The 17865-nt window shown below is 37.0% G+C and overlaps 1 long non-coding RNA gene across 5 annotated transcripts in view; it reads right to left on the reverse strand.

Moving 5' to 3' along the window:
- Positions 1-492: 492 nt before the first annotated feature.
- LOC140468640 (uncharacterized) overlaps positions 493-17865 on the reverse strand; it is an 87844-nt gene continuing 70471 nt past the window's right edge. For all 5 annotated transcript variants that reach the window (XR_011955782.1, XR_011955783.1, XR_011955780.1 and 2 more), the window contains 2 exons: positions 8007-8076; positions 493-5805 (listed from right to left, as the gene is read on the reverse strand). This is a non-coding gene — a long non-coding RNA (uncharacterized lncRNA). The remainder of the gene's footprint in view (positions 5806-8006; positions 8077-17865) is intronic.

Below are 17865 nucleotides of genomic sequence, written 5' to 3' on the forward strand. Positions count from 1 at the left end.
AAATAAAAAATACAAAATCCCGCCAATTCATGAATAAACAATAATTAAAAGTTTAATTTGATCAAAGTTCATAACAATGTTTCGACGAATTGCAATTTTTAATGACAAATGTAGATAATTAGCTGACTAATGAATAATTGGAAGTGGCATATATTTACTTAATGCCGAAGAAAGCGACTTGTTTTCCCTCTTGTTACACAGCAGAATAACAATGTGTGTGTGTGTGTGTGTGTGTGTGTGTGTATGTGTGTGTCTGTGTTCGAAATGTTTGAATCAAGCTGTTTCTAACAAAATAACTGATGACTTTCGAGCACTTAGTCTTGTCACCTTTAAAACCACAACATTTGTCAAATATTTTCCAGGAAATTACAACCAGAATAACTAGTTAACTTCTTTCCATAGGAACCCAAAGAGAATAAGTAGCGGACACTGTGAATTAGTTGAGTCATTGCAAGAATTCAACTGAAGACAACATCCCTTCTTTCCAAAATGTTCAAAATTTAAAAAATGAAAATTTATTGCCATTGTTGAATGAAAGAATAGAGATGTTAATTCTTTTTCATTTGATTTTGTTGCATGAAACATCCGTAAGCTGTATTATGATTACAAACACAATAAATGTGAGCATTGAAGTCAAATATAATCAATTGAATTCAACTATGTTTCAACAGATAAAATAAAAATTGATATTTACAATGATTGAGAGATTGTGCACTGCAATACATTTGCAGTGGTTCATATACTGTGCCGTAAATCCACATTTGCGCGACCTACTAGATTGAATAATTATTATTTTTATTCTAAATCAGCAACAATTGAATTATCAAAGTCTGTCAATGCATTAAAGAATAATGAATAATCTCTTTTTGCAAGTGATTGAGCAATGTCTGGAAATGAACTGGAATTAATTCAGTTAAAAGTAATTACATTTTCCTGAATTTTAAGACTGAGATTACCGTGATCATTCAAATGAGCTAACATCAGATACTTGCAATGACGTTGGATGGGAAGTCATTGGTTCCTTTGTGGGGTAGATGACCTGAAAAATAAAGGCATTTTCATACTGTACTATTAGTACTCAGAAATAATGGATTAAATCTAAATGTGAATCTCATTGTATGTGTTCAAAAGACTTATTTAAAAATAATTGTGCCATTATTGTAATGGCAATGACTTGATAATGAATGCTGTATTTTGAAGAATTAAAATGAATCAATATTTCAAAAGCATTTTGCTGTGATGTTGATTGGATATTTATTAAGATCAGTAAATTGAGGCATAAAACATTGTACCTAGCTTTATGGATTGAAGAAAATGAGCCATTCAGTGATTATTGAGCAAAATTCTTCTTTTTTTAAGTAAAAAATGTACGTAATACAAGAATTGTGAATTTCCATTAGACGGATTCCTTGTAGAGATATGTTACATCAATTAAATGATCAATATTATGATCAATGTTGAAAGATTTGTGTCAGAATTAGGAAGAGAATTCGTAAGTCATGAAAGTGAGCTTGAAACTGAACAATGTAGTCAATGACATGTAGCGTATATGTGATTTTAATAATATTGTCATTTTTGTACAATGATGAATAATGTTGGAATAGAAATGCCAAAAAAATCAACATGGTCAAAGCAGTTCTTTTCTCACAATGAAATGAAAACAATAATCATTTTGTAGCACTCATTATTTGAAATAGCAGGTTTTTAAATGTGACATATACAGTGAAGGCTAACCCTTTTGCAAAAATGTGGGAAGTTCACAAATTTAAAATGCAGTATTTGTTCAATTTGTAATAAAAATGGTTATAATTTGAATTGTCTCTTGTACACACACAACAAAAATGGAGCTTAAAGATTGGTAGATTGACAAAGATTGGCTTTACAACATTATTGTAGTATAGTCAATATCTGTGATAAAGTAGAATTATTGGTTTAAACAATATAAATCAACATTAACGACTGAGCTGAAATATAGCACCTCAATTGCATTAACTGCATAGAATAGTAAATAAATGTTTATTGTTGTCATTTGTCCTAGGAACAATAAGATACTTACTCAGGTTATTCCACTGAATAGTAATCAGCTGATGATGAATATCTTTGTGTCGCTTTATGTGCACTGTTTTGTGTGAACATTGATTTCAATAAATTTAGATATTTACATGAATTAGGAACAGACTGATAACTGGGTGTGAAAGATCTTATTTAAGATTAGACAATTTTTCGGAATTCAGGAGGTTTGCTGAACAAAACACTGTTAAGTCATCATGCAATAAACTGGATTAGAGAGAAATATGCAAATTCAGTTTTCAAATGAATGCACTCGGATATTTTCAGAACATTTCAATCGTACATTCAATATAAATAGATGAATGGAAAACTAAAAACAAATTTCAGACAACTCATAAACAGATCAATAACTAAAAATTGATATATAGTAGGAAGTGGCATTTGTTTATTTAACTGAAGAATAACTTAATTTTTTTCTAATATTTATACCTTTGAAGCATCAAGTTCTATCTTTACTTTGCATATTTCATCTTTGTGAATGCAACATTATCAAATATTTTGCAAAGAATATTGATTGAGTGTAATTAGATACATTCTGTTATTAGCGGACTGAAGAATATACATAGCAGATACTGTGATTATTGGAATGAACAACAAATGAAAACATATCTCATGTTGAATTGAAAGGCAATTCATTCGATTCTTAGATATTTTCTTCTCAACATTCAGAGCTGCTCTGGCACAGCTCTGTGGAAGGTGGGAATTGAAATTGGTCTGGTAACAGAGACACGACCAGACAACTCTGGTCTGGTAACAGATACACGACCAGAGTTGCACTAGATTCCTTCATAACATTCCCAACCAGGCTGGGCAGGGCTGAAAACTAATCAGATGTTTATTGCGATAATTGGATTGGAATTAAATGGTTGGATACTGTGTACAATCTTCTGAAAATTCAGTAGTAATTTACAATAATGATGGGAGTTAACAAATGTCTTAATTTAACATGATTTTTATGATCACTTTGTGGAATGACAACTTGACAGAATTGTGTGATTACTGTGCATTATAAATAAAAATGAATATAATTATTCTATATGTTCATAAGTTCCACATTTTCAGAAATGCAAATTACAATGCTTTTGATCTACATGTAAATTGGAACAAAATGATGAATTGGTCAATCAATGTGCCTATTCAGCTGAAGACAACTTTCATTCTTTCTAAAATACACGATTTCTAAGTCACCATTTCCTGTGGTTGTTTAATGAAAGAAGAGAGATGCCAACCCTTTTTTGTGTGCTTCAAAAAATTCATGGGGATTTCAATGATTTTGCACGTGAAAAATATTCAATTGTTATTGTGATTAAAAACACAATAAATGTTAACATTGAAGTGATTTCTAATCAAATCAATTCAAAAGTGTTTCCAAGTTTAAAATGAAAAGCAATATTTAGAATGATTGAGTGATTGTGCATTAGTTGCATTAGTTATTATATGAAAACAAAGTTCCACATGTCCACCCCTTACCGAATTGAACAATTATTAGGTTTTGGCAACAAATCGATTTGAAATATTTCATTAATGAATTTAAGAATAATGAGGTATCTCCTCTTACTATTCCACTGAGTAATGTTCAGAAATGAAGAGAAATATTGCAGTGTAAATTAACTGGTGTTCTCTGAATTTCAATGGCTGAGAAGACTGTGATCTTTCAAATGAGCAAAAGTCAGATACTTACAAATGATGTTGCAATGGCAATTATTGGTCTTTTGTGGGCGTATTGGCCTTATCAAACAAGTTTTAATGTTGTAGCACTCACACGAAGAAATATGGAAGGTATTAAAAGCACATTGTACTTGTTATAAAGCCTAAGTTAAAGTATTGCGTAATTATTGTAATTGATAATTGTTTCTAAAATCCTGATAGATAAATTGACTTAATATTTTGAATGCACTTTGCTCTGATGTCGATTGTCTATTCATTAAGATAAATAAACTGAAAATTAAAATATAAAACGTGGCTTTAATAATTAAAAAATCTCAGCAACAATTGAACATCGTTCAACTTTTTTTTGGTTGGTTCATGTCTATTTTATTAATGTAACTTTTATCATGATAAATGTTTAGATAAATGTCAGAACTAGGAAGAAAATAATGAGGATGGGAAAGTGGGTATTATTATGCACTAAACATAGAGTCAATGACATTTGGTACAGGAAGTCATTTTGTAGCAAAAAAAAACTAATAATTGTGTGATTATTGTTCATTGACAACTAATGTTGGAAGAAAATAAAACTACCTCAAAATGAAATTAAAATAAATATCATTTTGGAGGTCACATGATTTGAAAAATGGAAATTGTCACTTAATGTGACATTTGAGCTGAAGAATCGTTCTTCCCCCCACCACCCCCATGTGTAGTCCTGTCAATAATTTAAAATTTAGTATAAGTTGAACGAAATAACAAATGGATGTTCCTCCATTGTTTTCTTGAAAACAAAAATTTAAAAAATTAACATGAAAATGATATCGCTCTGCAAGGAATAATTTCACAGATAATAAGTGTTTGTATTGAATTTAAATGTCACCATAGCTGTAGGAGTGATTTCCCCTGACAGGGAATGAAGACTGAGGAGATAGGCCGAACTCAGGCAAGTGGAAGATGTTTACTCATGCTGCAATCAGTTAATGCAGGGATCATCCCCCCGAGGCCAATCTAGGAAGGGAGGTCCATGACACACTAATGTGTACAGTAAAAAGCAGTATTTTTACACACCTTCTGTATTACAATGTCCACATGCAATGTGGTTACAGTCGTTCCATCATGATTCAGACACCCAATCCTGTAGAACACCTAATCTTGGATGAACATCAATATGGATAGCCCGAATTTCCTATTGGTTCATGGTGTTTTACAGGTGCTATAATCTCCAGGCCTTGGGATCTCTGTGCATTTTATTTCCTCACATTACAAAATTAATTTCTGCAGTCCTTTGGGCCTCTCACTATGCCTTATTTACAATTCTCAAGAATATGTAATTAGAAAAGTTTTAAATGTTCTGAGCAATTTTAAAATAGTAGCTATTTCTGACAATCAAACCCTGCCTGTTTCCCTGACAGCCGCTGTGGAAGTTAGCTGGGCTCTATCCTGCAGCTGGTGTTTATTCATTCACTGGGACAATTATTCTTTCATTAATGAAAGTCAGGGTTGGTCATTTTTCTGTGTGCCTGCATTCTCTTATCACTATCTGGAATATGACTGTCTGGAATTGCATGCTTATGGACTTGGAGTAGGATTGTACAAAATGTTCTTTTTTTAACTTAAGACTGAAACACACTGTTGGTCTTATTTATCTCCCCTCCACCATTTTGTGTTTTAATTCCAAGGCAGGCTGCTCAGGGCTTCCCTACAGCAGCAAATCAATAAGGATTTCAGCATTAAAATAAAAATCAACATTCGCTACCATTAGGAAACTGTACCATGCAATATGCTTACGTCACTGAGACTTAATTCCACACTTAAAGCCGACTATACTGATTTGATCAATGATTACATATTAGATATAAGTAACAATTAGTGTTAAAACTAGTCACTGTAAACTTAAAATGATTAGAAATGTCATATTACAATCCGCAACATGTAGAATTGGAGTCGAAAACAATCAGATGTATCTTCATTTGTAAGGCTGAATATGAATCCAATGATTTCTGTGAACATTCAAATGAGAAGATATCAGATATTTCCTGTCAGTGTTGGATGAGGGATCATTGCTTGGTTTGTGGTTGTGTTGACCTGGAATAAAAGATAATTTTTTCTTAGTAAAATTGGCACTATGAAATAATGATTTAAATTGAAATGTGAATCTCACGATATTTGTTACAAAACCTAAATTAAATTACTGTGTGATTGTTGGACTAACAATGAATTGGTAATCTATTTTAGAACACTGACACATTAAGTGATTCAATATTTCCAAACGGGTTTGCTGTGATATGGTACTAAGCACATATGCTCTTACTTAAAAATTAAAATCATGGAAATGAAAGAAAGATAAATACACATACCATGCGCTTATTGTAAATTCATGCAAAATACAACTGTGGAATATGTTTAAAGCAGTTTTTCCTGAATTGAAAAGATAACTAGAATGATTAGCAGCAGGATGTAATCGCAATAAAAAATCATTCAATGTGACTATTCAGCTGCAGGCAGCTCCCCTTCCTTACACATATGTATAACTTCCAACAATTCAAAATTTACTCTGATAAAGAAAAGAACATACGCATGTAAATTCTTTTTTCTTGTTGACAAAAAAGTCACAAATTTGAATTTTTTTAGCTTTAAAAAATTTAACTATTACTGTGATCAGAAATACAATAAAACTTCATGTTGAAGAAAAATCAAATCAAATCAAAATACACATCGATATTTACAATAATTGGGAGAGTGAACACAACAATATCTTTCCATCAGTTAATGTACTGAGCCATAATTCCACTGTTATATCCCTTACTGGATTGATCAATTATTAGATATTAATAACTAAATTATTAATATGCTATCATTGAACTGAATATTAATGAGAAATCTCATTAATGTTTGAACGAGCAATGTCTCAACATAAACAGTAATTATTAGTGAAATGTCTAAGATATCTCTTTATAAATGAGGCTGAGATTACTTTGATTGTTGAAACGAGTAGCATTCAGATATTTATAATGAGCATTGGCTGCAAATCAATGCTTTTTGGTGTAGACCTGAAAGATTTTGTTATTGTAGTATAGGCAGTAAGAAATTATGATGTGCATCGCACCTTACTGAATATTTTCAAGTTTTCTAACAGGTTTCTGGTCCAATCTTCAGTTTAACAAGGGTAATTCTGGGTCAGAACATCAATAACTGCAAACAATTTAAACACATCTCCATCAAAGTTGCTAATCTGATAATTCAGAACAAATATAAAAAAATTACCTCTGTAAATTTAATTGACTATATTTTTAGATTATAGTCAAGTTCGTTATCTACTTATTTCCTTCCTATTTCTGACACCAGTGGCTAAATATTGATTAGATTAAATGTCATATGAGATAGACATTAGCTTTCTCTCAAAGATCTGTACAGCACAGGAATGGGCCATTTGGCCCATAGTTGTGCTGAACATAATGCAAAAGAAACTCATCCCTTCTGCCTACCCTTTGTTCATATCCTTCCAAATTATCGAAATGAACATTAAAGAGCCTTAATGTATCTGCTTCCACCACCAACCCTGGAAGTCCATTCCAGACAGCAATCACTCCCTGTGTACAAAACAAATTGCCCCTTACATGCCCCTTGAACTTTCCCTCCTAACCTTAAACACATGTCACGTAGTTTTTGACGCTTCAACTCTGGGAAAAACTTTCTGACCGTCAACCCTATCTACGTATCTAATGATTGTACAGACTTCCATCAAGTCTTCCCCCAGTCTCCGCCACTTCACAAAAAAGCAATCTGAATTTTTCTCGCCTCTCCAAATCCAGGCAGCATCCTGGTAAATGCCCTCTGTACCCTCTCCAAAGCATCCATACCCTTCCTGGAACATGGCGAACAAAAGTGAATACAATACTTTAAGTATGCCTTAACCAAAGTGTTAAAATGTTACAACATGACTTCCTGACTCTTGTAACCAGTTCCCTGACCAATAAAGGCAAGCATGCCATTTGCCTTCCTAACCACCTAATTACTTGCATGGTCACTTTCAGGGAGCCATGGTCTTGAACGTCAAGATCCCTTTGAATAATAAAGCTGTTAGGGTCCTGCCATTAACTATCTACTTTTTTTTAACATTTGAGCTTCCAAAGTGAAACACCTCACACTTGTATGGATTAAACTTCACCTTTAATTACTCTGCCCATATCTGCAATTTCTCTTTTTCCTGCTGCATTATTTGACAACACTCTACACTGTCCCCAACTGCACTGAACGTGATATCATCTGCAAACTTATTAACTCACCCAATTAGATTTTAATCCATGTCACTTCTATATAATTGCATCGCAAACAGAAGGGTTCCAGTACAGATCCCTGTGGATAAAAGACAGAAAATGAGGTAAATGCAGAATTCTTGAAGAAATGAGGTTTTTTCAATGACAGAATAATTCTGATGAATAATCTTCTAAAGTGAGATTTTTTAAAAAATTAACCCAATATTTTAATTCATTATCCAGTACAAACTGCTTTGAAAATATTGTATCATCTTAAGTGTTGCATTCTCACATTAAATATTATTTAATTGTCATTTCAATTATCACACCATCATGAGATTTACATTTTCGTTCAATCCATTATTTATTAAGGCCAGTATCATAATGAAATATTGACATTCTTTTCAGGTCAACACACCTGCAATCAACCAAAGTTCTCTCACCCAACACTCATTTTAACTCACTCATTCTCTTTTATTTGAATTCTCGTATTAATGGAAGGATCATTAATCAGTCTTATCAATTAAGAAATTGCTAACTATTTTTCACATAAATATTTAATTTTTTTCCAACATATTGCACAATTACATTGCAATAGGGGTTTTCTCATCATTCTTAAATTTGTTATCAGCCATTTTAAAACTAATTATTACCAAAATCTAACCGGTAATCATTGTTGAAATCCAATATCTCCAGCTGTATATGTGGAACTATGTCTCAGTACATCAACTGATACAAACAATATTGCACTCTACAATCTCTTAATCTTAGCAAAAATAATTTTAAGTGTGGAATCTTAGCTGGATTGAATTGGTTGTAAGAAAAAGTGCAGTCTGAAGAAAGGTCACTGGGCCCAACTCTCTCCACAGATGCTGCCAGACCTGCTGAGTTATTTTCCAGCAATTACTGAGTTTGTTTGTGATTTCCAGCATCCACAGTTTTGTTTACAATCTTGTATTGATTGTATTTCACTTCAATTCTAACATTGTTACAGTTCTGATTATTACAATAAAAGCTAAGTATTTTTCATGTTAAGCATTATTTAAATTACACGTGTTCCTTGTGTAAATAAACCAGAATTAACAAATGTTTGTTCTATGCTTTTACAATAAATCTTGAATTCTTAGAAATCACATTTTTTTGAAAATGAGGGAAGTTGTCCATCGCTGAGTAGTCACATTGAATGACTAATGCTTTATTTCCAATTCATGTGCATTAAAAAGCAGGTTAATTTTAACTTATGCACATGAATAACTGCTTCAAACAAATTGACTTACTTGATTATCATGAGATTTATGTTTATTTAAGACCATTGTTGCTTCGTTCCATCATTATTAGAAATTACTAATTCTTTTTATCCATTACACAATGGAACTGTCTAATACAATCCTAGTCCAATTATAACAATAAATATCTGAGCAGTTTTCCCTGTGAATAAACACAGTAAGTATGTGATTATAGTCCTGCCCTTCCTGCATGGGAATATTATGGTAATGTGTGTACTAGTAGACCAGGAGCCATGGGTTCAATTCCCACCTTCAACAGAGATGTGTCAAAACACCTCAGAGTTGATTAGAAAATATCTAAGTGTCGACTGAATTGCTTTTCAACCAACATTGTCTCAACTTGTAACTGTTGTTCATTATAATGATCACAACATCTTGAATTTATTTGCTTCACATCACTGATTAAAGTATGAATTGGGCTTGGACTGCTTTAGTACCTGAGAAGTAAATTATTTATTAACACTAAATAGTCACGAGATTATGCAAATTCCTTTTTCTATCAAATGTCATGGACTGTATCTTGTGGTCACTCTCATATTCACTTTCATTATCTTTTTATTTTCTTCTTAATTCAGACACAAATGTTTGAACACCGATAAAGTATGAATAAAGTATTATGCTGCTTCTAAATACCTCTCAACTTTTAATAACTTTGCAGTCTTAAAGATTCTACGGTGTAAATAATTTTTAAGGTGAGGAGGAAAGATTTAAAAGGGGTCTGAGGGGCAACTTTTCCACACTGTTTTTCACATATTGGGATGAGCTGTGAGAGGAAGGGCAGTGGCTGGTACAATTACAACATCTAAAAGACTTTTGGACAGTTTATTGGATAGAAAACGTCCAAAGGGGTATGGGAGAAACACAGGGAAATGGGACTAGTTTAGTTTAGGAAACTTGGCCGGAATGCCAAGTTAGGCTGAATGGCCTGTTTCCGTGCTGTATCAGTCTAGCATTCTACAATTCAAACTTCACTGTGATTGGTCAAGGAAAGAACAAACGGGTGTTAATTCTATTTTGTATCCATATAAAAGTGAGATGAATTTTAAATAATTTTGTCACATGAAATAGTTTGCTCTTATTGTGATTAGAAATACAATGAATGTGAGCATTGAAGTGAAATATAATTTAATCAATTCAACTGTGTTTCCATGGTTAAAATAAAAATTGATATTCACAATCATTGTGAGTTTGTACATTGCAATATCTTCACATTACTTCATGTACTGAGCCATTATTACACATTTATACCCCCTACTGAACTGAACATTAATTAGATAGAGCAACACTTAGATTTTCGAAAATCTATCAGTACACTTGTAAGAAGGAGAAATTTAATTTTGCTACATGACTGTGCAATGTGCAGACATGAACAGGAATTATTGCAGTGAAAAGTCGTTCCAGTTTTCTGAATTCATAAGGCTGAGATTACTGTGATTATTCAAAACAGCAAAAGTCAGTTTACAAAGCGTTTTGCATGCAAAATGATTGGTTCCATTGTGGGATAGTTAACCTGAAAACAATCGCATTGTTTCAATGGATTAAATTAAAATATGGATTAAAATAATATATGGATCTGACGAAACACATTAGAAAGACAAACAAATTATTCTGCAATTATTATAAGGATAGTGAATTCCTAATAAATGTTGTATTCTGAACAAATAAATTGACTCAATATTTTAAAATCACTTTGCGCTGATGTTGATTAGACGTACATTAAGATCGGTAAACTGAAGACTGAAATATAATACGAAGATTGATGGATTGAGGACAATAAATGAGCCATTCAATAGTTATTGAAGAGAATTATTTTTTGTCAAAATGCAGACAATACAGAAGTAATGTATTTCATTCAATTAGTTTACTTGTCGAAACATGCTATGTGATTTTAATTTATGTAATTTTATACTGATCGATGTTCAAACATTTGTGTCTGAATTAAGAAGAAAATAAAAAGATAATGAAAGTGAATAGGAGAGTGACCATAAGATACAGTCCGTGACATTTGATAGAAAAAGGAATTTGCATAATCTCGTGACTATTTAGTGTTAATAAATAATTTACTTCTCAGGTACTGAAGCAGTCCAAGTCCAAGTACAACAAGATCTGGACAATATCCAGGCTTGGGCTTACAGGAGGCAAGTAACATACATGCCACACAAATGCAGGCTATCACATATAAGACATAACCTAACCACCATCCCTTGACATTCGATGGTGTTACCATGACTGAACACCCACTATCAACATTATCCTGTGAATAATCATTGATCAGGAACGGAATTGGTCTCACCACATAAACACAGTGGCTACAAGAGTAATTCAACTCCTGGCTCCTGAAATCCTGTCCAAACGCTACTAGGCACAAGTCAGGAGTGTGATGGAATACTCCCACTTGCCTGGATGAGTGCAGCCCTAACAACACTCAAGAAACTTGATACCATCGGAATAAAGCAGCCCGCTTGATTGGCACTGCTGCTACTGAACATCAGTGGTGGTGAGGGTAGATGTTTGTGGATGTCCTAGCTACAATCTCTGCCTCTTCTTATTAACAAAGATAAAAGAATCTTACATTGCTCAACTTTCTCATCAAAACCGAGTACAGTATTCACCCAAGCCCTCTTTTATACCAACCAGCAGCATTTCCACCACCAATAGCAGCTTCTCTTAAAATATTTTGTCAGTAACTTGTAATTAACTGGTTACTACAATTACAACTGAAAATGTGTTGCTGGAAAAGCACAGGTCAGGCAGTATCAAAGGACCAGGTGAATTGACGTTTCGGGCATAAGCCCTTCTTCAGGAAGGTCCTGAAGAAGCAGTGAACCACATTTTGAAATGATCTTTCTGAACATAATATAGATCAGGTTAAAACTGAAGTCGGTGTCTTACACAACTTGCTGAAAGGACACAGACAGTAGAATCTGAGGTGATCATGAGTATATGGAGGTGAATGTGGGAGACAAGCTGGGACTGTATTGGAGTAGTCACTGTGAGAGGGAACAAATGCTGGATGCAGGGTTTCAGCAGCTGATGGACTGACGCTCAGGTGAGCCATCGGAAACTGAGCAAGTGACCACCATCTAATAGGACAGAGAAACTGATCCATCAGCCTGAAACTGACTGACCACGTGGCTGACAGTGACTCCAACACAAGTGAATGGAAACATTGCTCAGAGCCTGTTTCTGTAACATTCAACACAACCAGGAAATGGAAAGTGAATAATGAGCTGAAAACAAGGCCACTGCTCTGTTAGAGTCAAAATCATTCAATGTTCAGTTATTGGACATTATTGACTCTCAGAATATTCTAACCTGCAGAATCACAGTAAAAGGGGAAAGTAAACAACATTTTTGGCAAAGACAGAATGAGCCAACTGCTTGTATAAAAACAGCTCAGAACAAATGTGCTGAATCCTCCACAAACTGACAATCACAGGTACCATCAGTTTATAGATAGACAATGAAATTCTTCAGAAAAACCCTTCCCTGTTTATGGTGTGTGGTAGAAAACATTCTCAGTGAGAACTGCCACTTATTTCCTTTGAAAAGAATCTCTGTTTCCCCTCAGAAAAGCAGGTGTGCCCCAAACTTACAGACTGTCTTACAGACAAAGGAAACCTGATCAGGGACTCGCAGGTTAATTAAGTTATGAGTGACAGTCCATTGCACACAACAAGAGCTTAGACCACAACAGATTCTAGTGAAACCAACAATGCAATGAAAAAGGTGAATTAGTCTTAATAATCATGCAGCCTCTCTCAATCAAATAATCCCAGTCAACTTCTAAACATTTTAAAACTATTAATACCAATGTATACATATTTATTTACTTTCCTAATTTCCTCCAAAAAATATGACTATTCTCTTTAAAATATATTTTAAATGGTCAATTCATAATCACAATTCAGTTCCAATTATTCTTAGTGCAAAACAACTAGCAAACTAAAATAGTTTTCACGTCAATAATGACACTGGAAACTTTGTTATGTAGTTTACCCATATTTCCAAATATTGTTTTGGTTCATTATTCCAGTGAAGCTAAAATTCAAGTCTATTTATTTTCTCTGATATCCTTCCATTACTTTATTCCCTAATAACAATGCCCATGGTGTAATGGGTGACAAACATTAAATAAAATTGAATTTTCAATGCAAGAACTTGTACAAATAATCACATATTATTCAGTTCATTCATTATCGTTGATTATGAGGGTTATTTTCACTGTATGATCATGTTAAATTCACTTAAATAATCAGAGTAGAATTTTCACCTTTAAAGATATGTAAAGTGAATGTCAAATTATTAATATTTCAAGTAAAACCAAATTCACATTTTGCTCTGTGTTATTCCAGGAATGACAGGATGTGTTGAATTATTATGGGAAACAGGAACAAGTGAAGGTGGTGGCTCTCTGACGTGAGGCCTTAAAGCCAAAGGGCCAGGTGGTAGTTACAGTGGGGGAGGTACCGAGTGCCCCGCTGTCCTCAGAAGGCAGTGAGGATGGTGACACTGACTGGAACGGGTTAGATGACAAAGCATCCACGTATGGACAGAGGGACGACAATGGGTGGGATGACCCACCGCCCTATAAGGCCCAGAAGGCCGTGTCTGTGGCACCACTGGGCATCAAAGGTCAACTTGGACAGACAGTAGGGAGCAACAAAGGGAACTGACAGAAACCAAACATGAACCGTTCACCTGCTGAATAACAGATGTTGGTGTGTTAACACCCAGCCTGATAGAGAAATGGTAATAACGGACCTTATTGGGACAATATGGATGAATTAGTTGAGGTACAGTCTCACCGATGATGGTGTTAGGCCAAAATCCTTTATGCCAAGATGCCCGGACGTGTACAGCAGAACCTGTCTCTGCAATGAGTGGGTGAGGGTTTGAGCCCCCCCCAGTGCACAGCCGATGAGTGCCTTCAGGCATTCACAGATATTACAGGGATACACTGGGGAGGGGACAGACTGAATGGGCTAAAATAACCTTGGTGTCTCAGGGAACCAAGGGTAATATCGAGGATCATACAGAGAGGAAGCCTGAGGTGTGTAAGGACCACGGGGGATTACCAAACCCCAACCTGTGATGATGAAATAGGTTTGATGTATTTAACAGATGACATGGGACCCTATTTAACTGTAATTATAAACGTGGGACTGCCAGTGGGAGATCATTCTAATCACATTCTGAATTGGGCCATGAGAGCTGAGACAAACTCAGAAACACAGGGAGGGTAGTACAGTACAGGGAGGGTAACCAGACCCACAATGTTACAAGGGAAGCAGGAAAGGGCACATAGACAAGGAACGTAGGCAGAGAGAGGGAGATAGATGTTCACATTGTGTGTGTGCCTGTGTTCACGTAGGCACATGAATATTCATTGACGCTGTGTTTGGGAACCAGCAGAACAAATATTAATAAAAGGAGCATCTATATCAGTTACCGAAACGGATTTGCCCCTCACCCCTCAATTACTAAAATGAGAGCAGTTGGAGAGGGAATCAAGGAAGCTGGATGAAATAAATCTGTCCCAATGCAGATCATCGATATGGCAAAATATATTCAGATATGGGAGTGTGAAACTGAGGAAGGGACCATTCTGGAAGTTGCCATTTTAGAACAGTTCAGAGCAACTATTGATGTAGAGGCACAAACTCTAATATGGGTACAATCTGGCCAGGCCCAGGACAGGAAGCAAAGGAGAGGCGACATCTCCAGAGTAGTTACCTTGCAGGGAGACTGGAACAGTCACAGAATCTGGGGAGTTATAGCTAGGACCCAAACAGCAGGGCGGGTAACTCAAACAGGAATGTGGGTTATTATCTGTAGATCCTGTAAAGATCGAGGGCCCTCTCACTCCCCACCCAAACTGGATCCCATTAAAGCTGGGGCTGAGGAGGCAATAATTGTGACAGTAACAGATTGAGAGAAGCAGGGAATAGTCAGACCAACAGTATCCCAGACTAACTCACATAAGCCGGACAGCTCATCCCACCTCACTATTGATTAGACCTCCCTCAGTAAATCTGCCACTAAAGAGTATCCTACAGTAGTGAACCACACCACTTTATTTAATGGATTAAAATTGCAACAGGATACAGTCTCAGCCCTTGATATTGTGAATGGGTTACTGTGGACCTAGAACGGTCAGAATAAGCTAGTATTTACTGTCTGAGGAAAGCAGTAGACCTGGATCCAGTTACCTCAGGGACCTCATAATATTCCAGTATATCCCACCTATATATGGCTGATGGAGTGCATCGATTTAATCTTACCAACACCTCATTGCCTCAGTTGGTGAGAAAGAACATATCCGGATATTACATAGAGTATTGGGTCAGGTCAGGCAGGCCGGGCTTAAAATTAACCCACAGAGCGTGGGAAGGTAGGGAGAGATGTACCTGGGACATCACATCAGGAAGATCAAATCAGGAACGGAGGGGGACAATCCCAGTGAAACGAAAGACCATGATTTCAAAACTATCCACCCGCACACTGTGAAGGGGATAAGGCAAACTTTAGGATTGTTTAATTATTGGAGGACTTTTTTGGAGAATTACCCAGAAATGGCAGAACCATCACGAGCCCTGACAGAAGCGCGGACATTAGCCAGGTGTCAGGCAGTCAGCATATACACAGAGAGACAGCATGCCTTTGGTATAGTTCATGACCAAGTGATAGCCTGGGCTCGGTGAGGGTAAATCACCCTGTCTGTGGGCACGTAGAGCATGAAGGACAAGTCAGAGAGTTAGTGGAAGCAGCTAACTTTCCCAGTGAAGCAGCAATAATGAGAATTAGAGCTCACAAGGTAATCAAAACCCCACACCAATGGGGCAGTAAGTTTGTGGATAAGGCAGGTGAATAGACAATAGACAATAGGTGCAGGAGTAGGCCCTTCTGCCCTTCGAGACAGCACCACCATTCATTATGATGATGGCTGATCATCCTCAATTAGTATCCTGCTCCTGCCTTATCCCCATAACCCTTGATTCCACTATCCTTAATCACTCTATCCAATTCTTTCTTGAAAGTACCCAGAGACTTGGCCTCCACAGCCTTCTGGGGCAGAGCATTCCATATACCCACCATCTCTGGGTGAAGAAGTTTCTCCACAACTCTGTTCTAAGTGGCCTACCCCTTATTTTTAAAATTTGTCCCATGGTTCAGGACTCACCCATCAGCAGAAACTTGCTTCCTGCCTCCAGAGTGTCCAATCCTTTAATAATCTTATATGTGAAATACTGACTGAAATAGTGCAGACATTTGAGGAGATGGCAATGGCCGTAGCTACAGAAGTGAGAGAGGAAGGTTTAAAGATATTCCCAGAAACAGTCCCACAACAGCAGAAACAGGAATGGGAAAAGGGTGGGGCAGTAATAGGACACGTCAGAGTCTGGATGATCCAGCAGTGCCACTCCACTGTATAAGACAAACATTATTAAAAACATATCATGGGCTGGCCCATATTGGGGAGGATAAAATGCAATATCAGATGATCCACTACAATCCTTGCCTGGAACAGGGAGAAATACAGCAAGGTTTTGTCGAAGGTGTGTAGTCTGTTCACAGTGTGAGCCAGGGAAAGCAATAAAATGGAGGCAGCAGCAGGGACCCAGGGGCCCATGGGAACAATTACAGATGGATTTTACACACACACCCAATCCCAGGGAAGGAAGTCCTGCTGGGTTTTAGTAAATAGGTTTACTCAATGGGTGGAAGCATTCCCCTGCAGATTCTGACCAAGGGACAAATGTTACAGGGAACATAGCTCTTTAGCTATGTGCCCTGTTTGGTACTGAACAGAAATCCCATCCCCCATACCACCCCCAGAGCTCTGGGACAGTAGAAGGAATGACGCAGACACTGAAAGCTAGTCTGACTAAGGCTCTCTCAGAGACAGGACAGTGATGGGTTAGAGTACTATTTAGCAGCCTAATGAAACTGAGGACAACCCCAGCAAAGGGGACGGGACAGTCCCCCTTTGAATTAGTGACTGGATGGACTATGCAGATACCACAGGGTATGGTAGTGGGAGGGCCGGAGATGTGTGGTAGTGGGAGGGCCGGAGATGTGTGGTAGTGGGAGGGCCGGAGATGTGTGGTAGTGGGAGGGCCGGAGATGTGTGGTAGTGGGAGGGCCGGAGATGTGTGGTAGTGGGAGGGCCGGAGATGTGTGGTAGTGGGAGGGCCGGAGATGTGTGGTAGTGGGAGGGCCGGAGATGTGTGGTAGTGGGAGGGCCGGAGATGTGTGGTAGTGGGAGGGCCGGAGATGTGTGGTAGTGGGAGGGCCGGAGATGTGTGGTAGTGGGAGGGCCGGAGATGGGTGGTAGTGGGAGGGCCGGAGATGGGTGGTAGTGGGAGGGCCGGAGATGGGTGGTAGTGGGAGGGCCGGAGATGGGTGGTAGTGGGAGGGCCGGAGATGGGTGGTAGTGGGAGGGCCGGAGATGGGTGGTAGTGGGAGGGCCGGAGATGGGTGGTAGTGGGAGGGCCGGAGATGGGTGGTAGTGGGAGGGCCGGAGATGGGTGGTAGTGGGAGGGCCGGAGATGTGCAATGACAAGGATAGGGTTAAACCATTTGTAAAAGAACTGGCAAAG

This window comes from Chiloscyllium punctatum, chromosome 47, assembly GCF_047496795.1.
Source record: "Chiloscyllium punctatum isolate Juve2018m chromosome 47, sChiPun1.3, whole genome shotgun sequence".
NCBI classification, from domain to species: domain Eukaryota; kingdom Metazoa; phylum Chordata; class Chondrichthyes; order Orectolobiformes; family Hemiscylliidae; genus Chiloscyllium; species Chiloscyllium punctatum.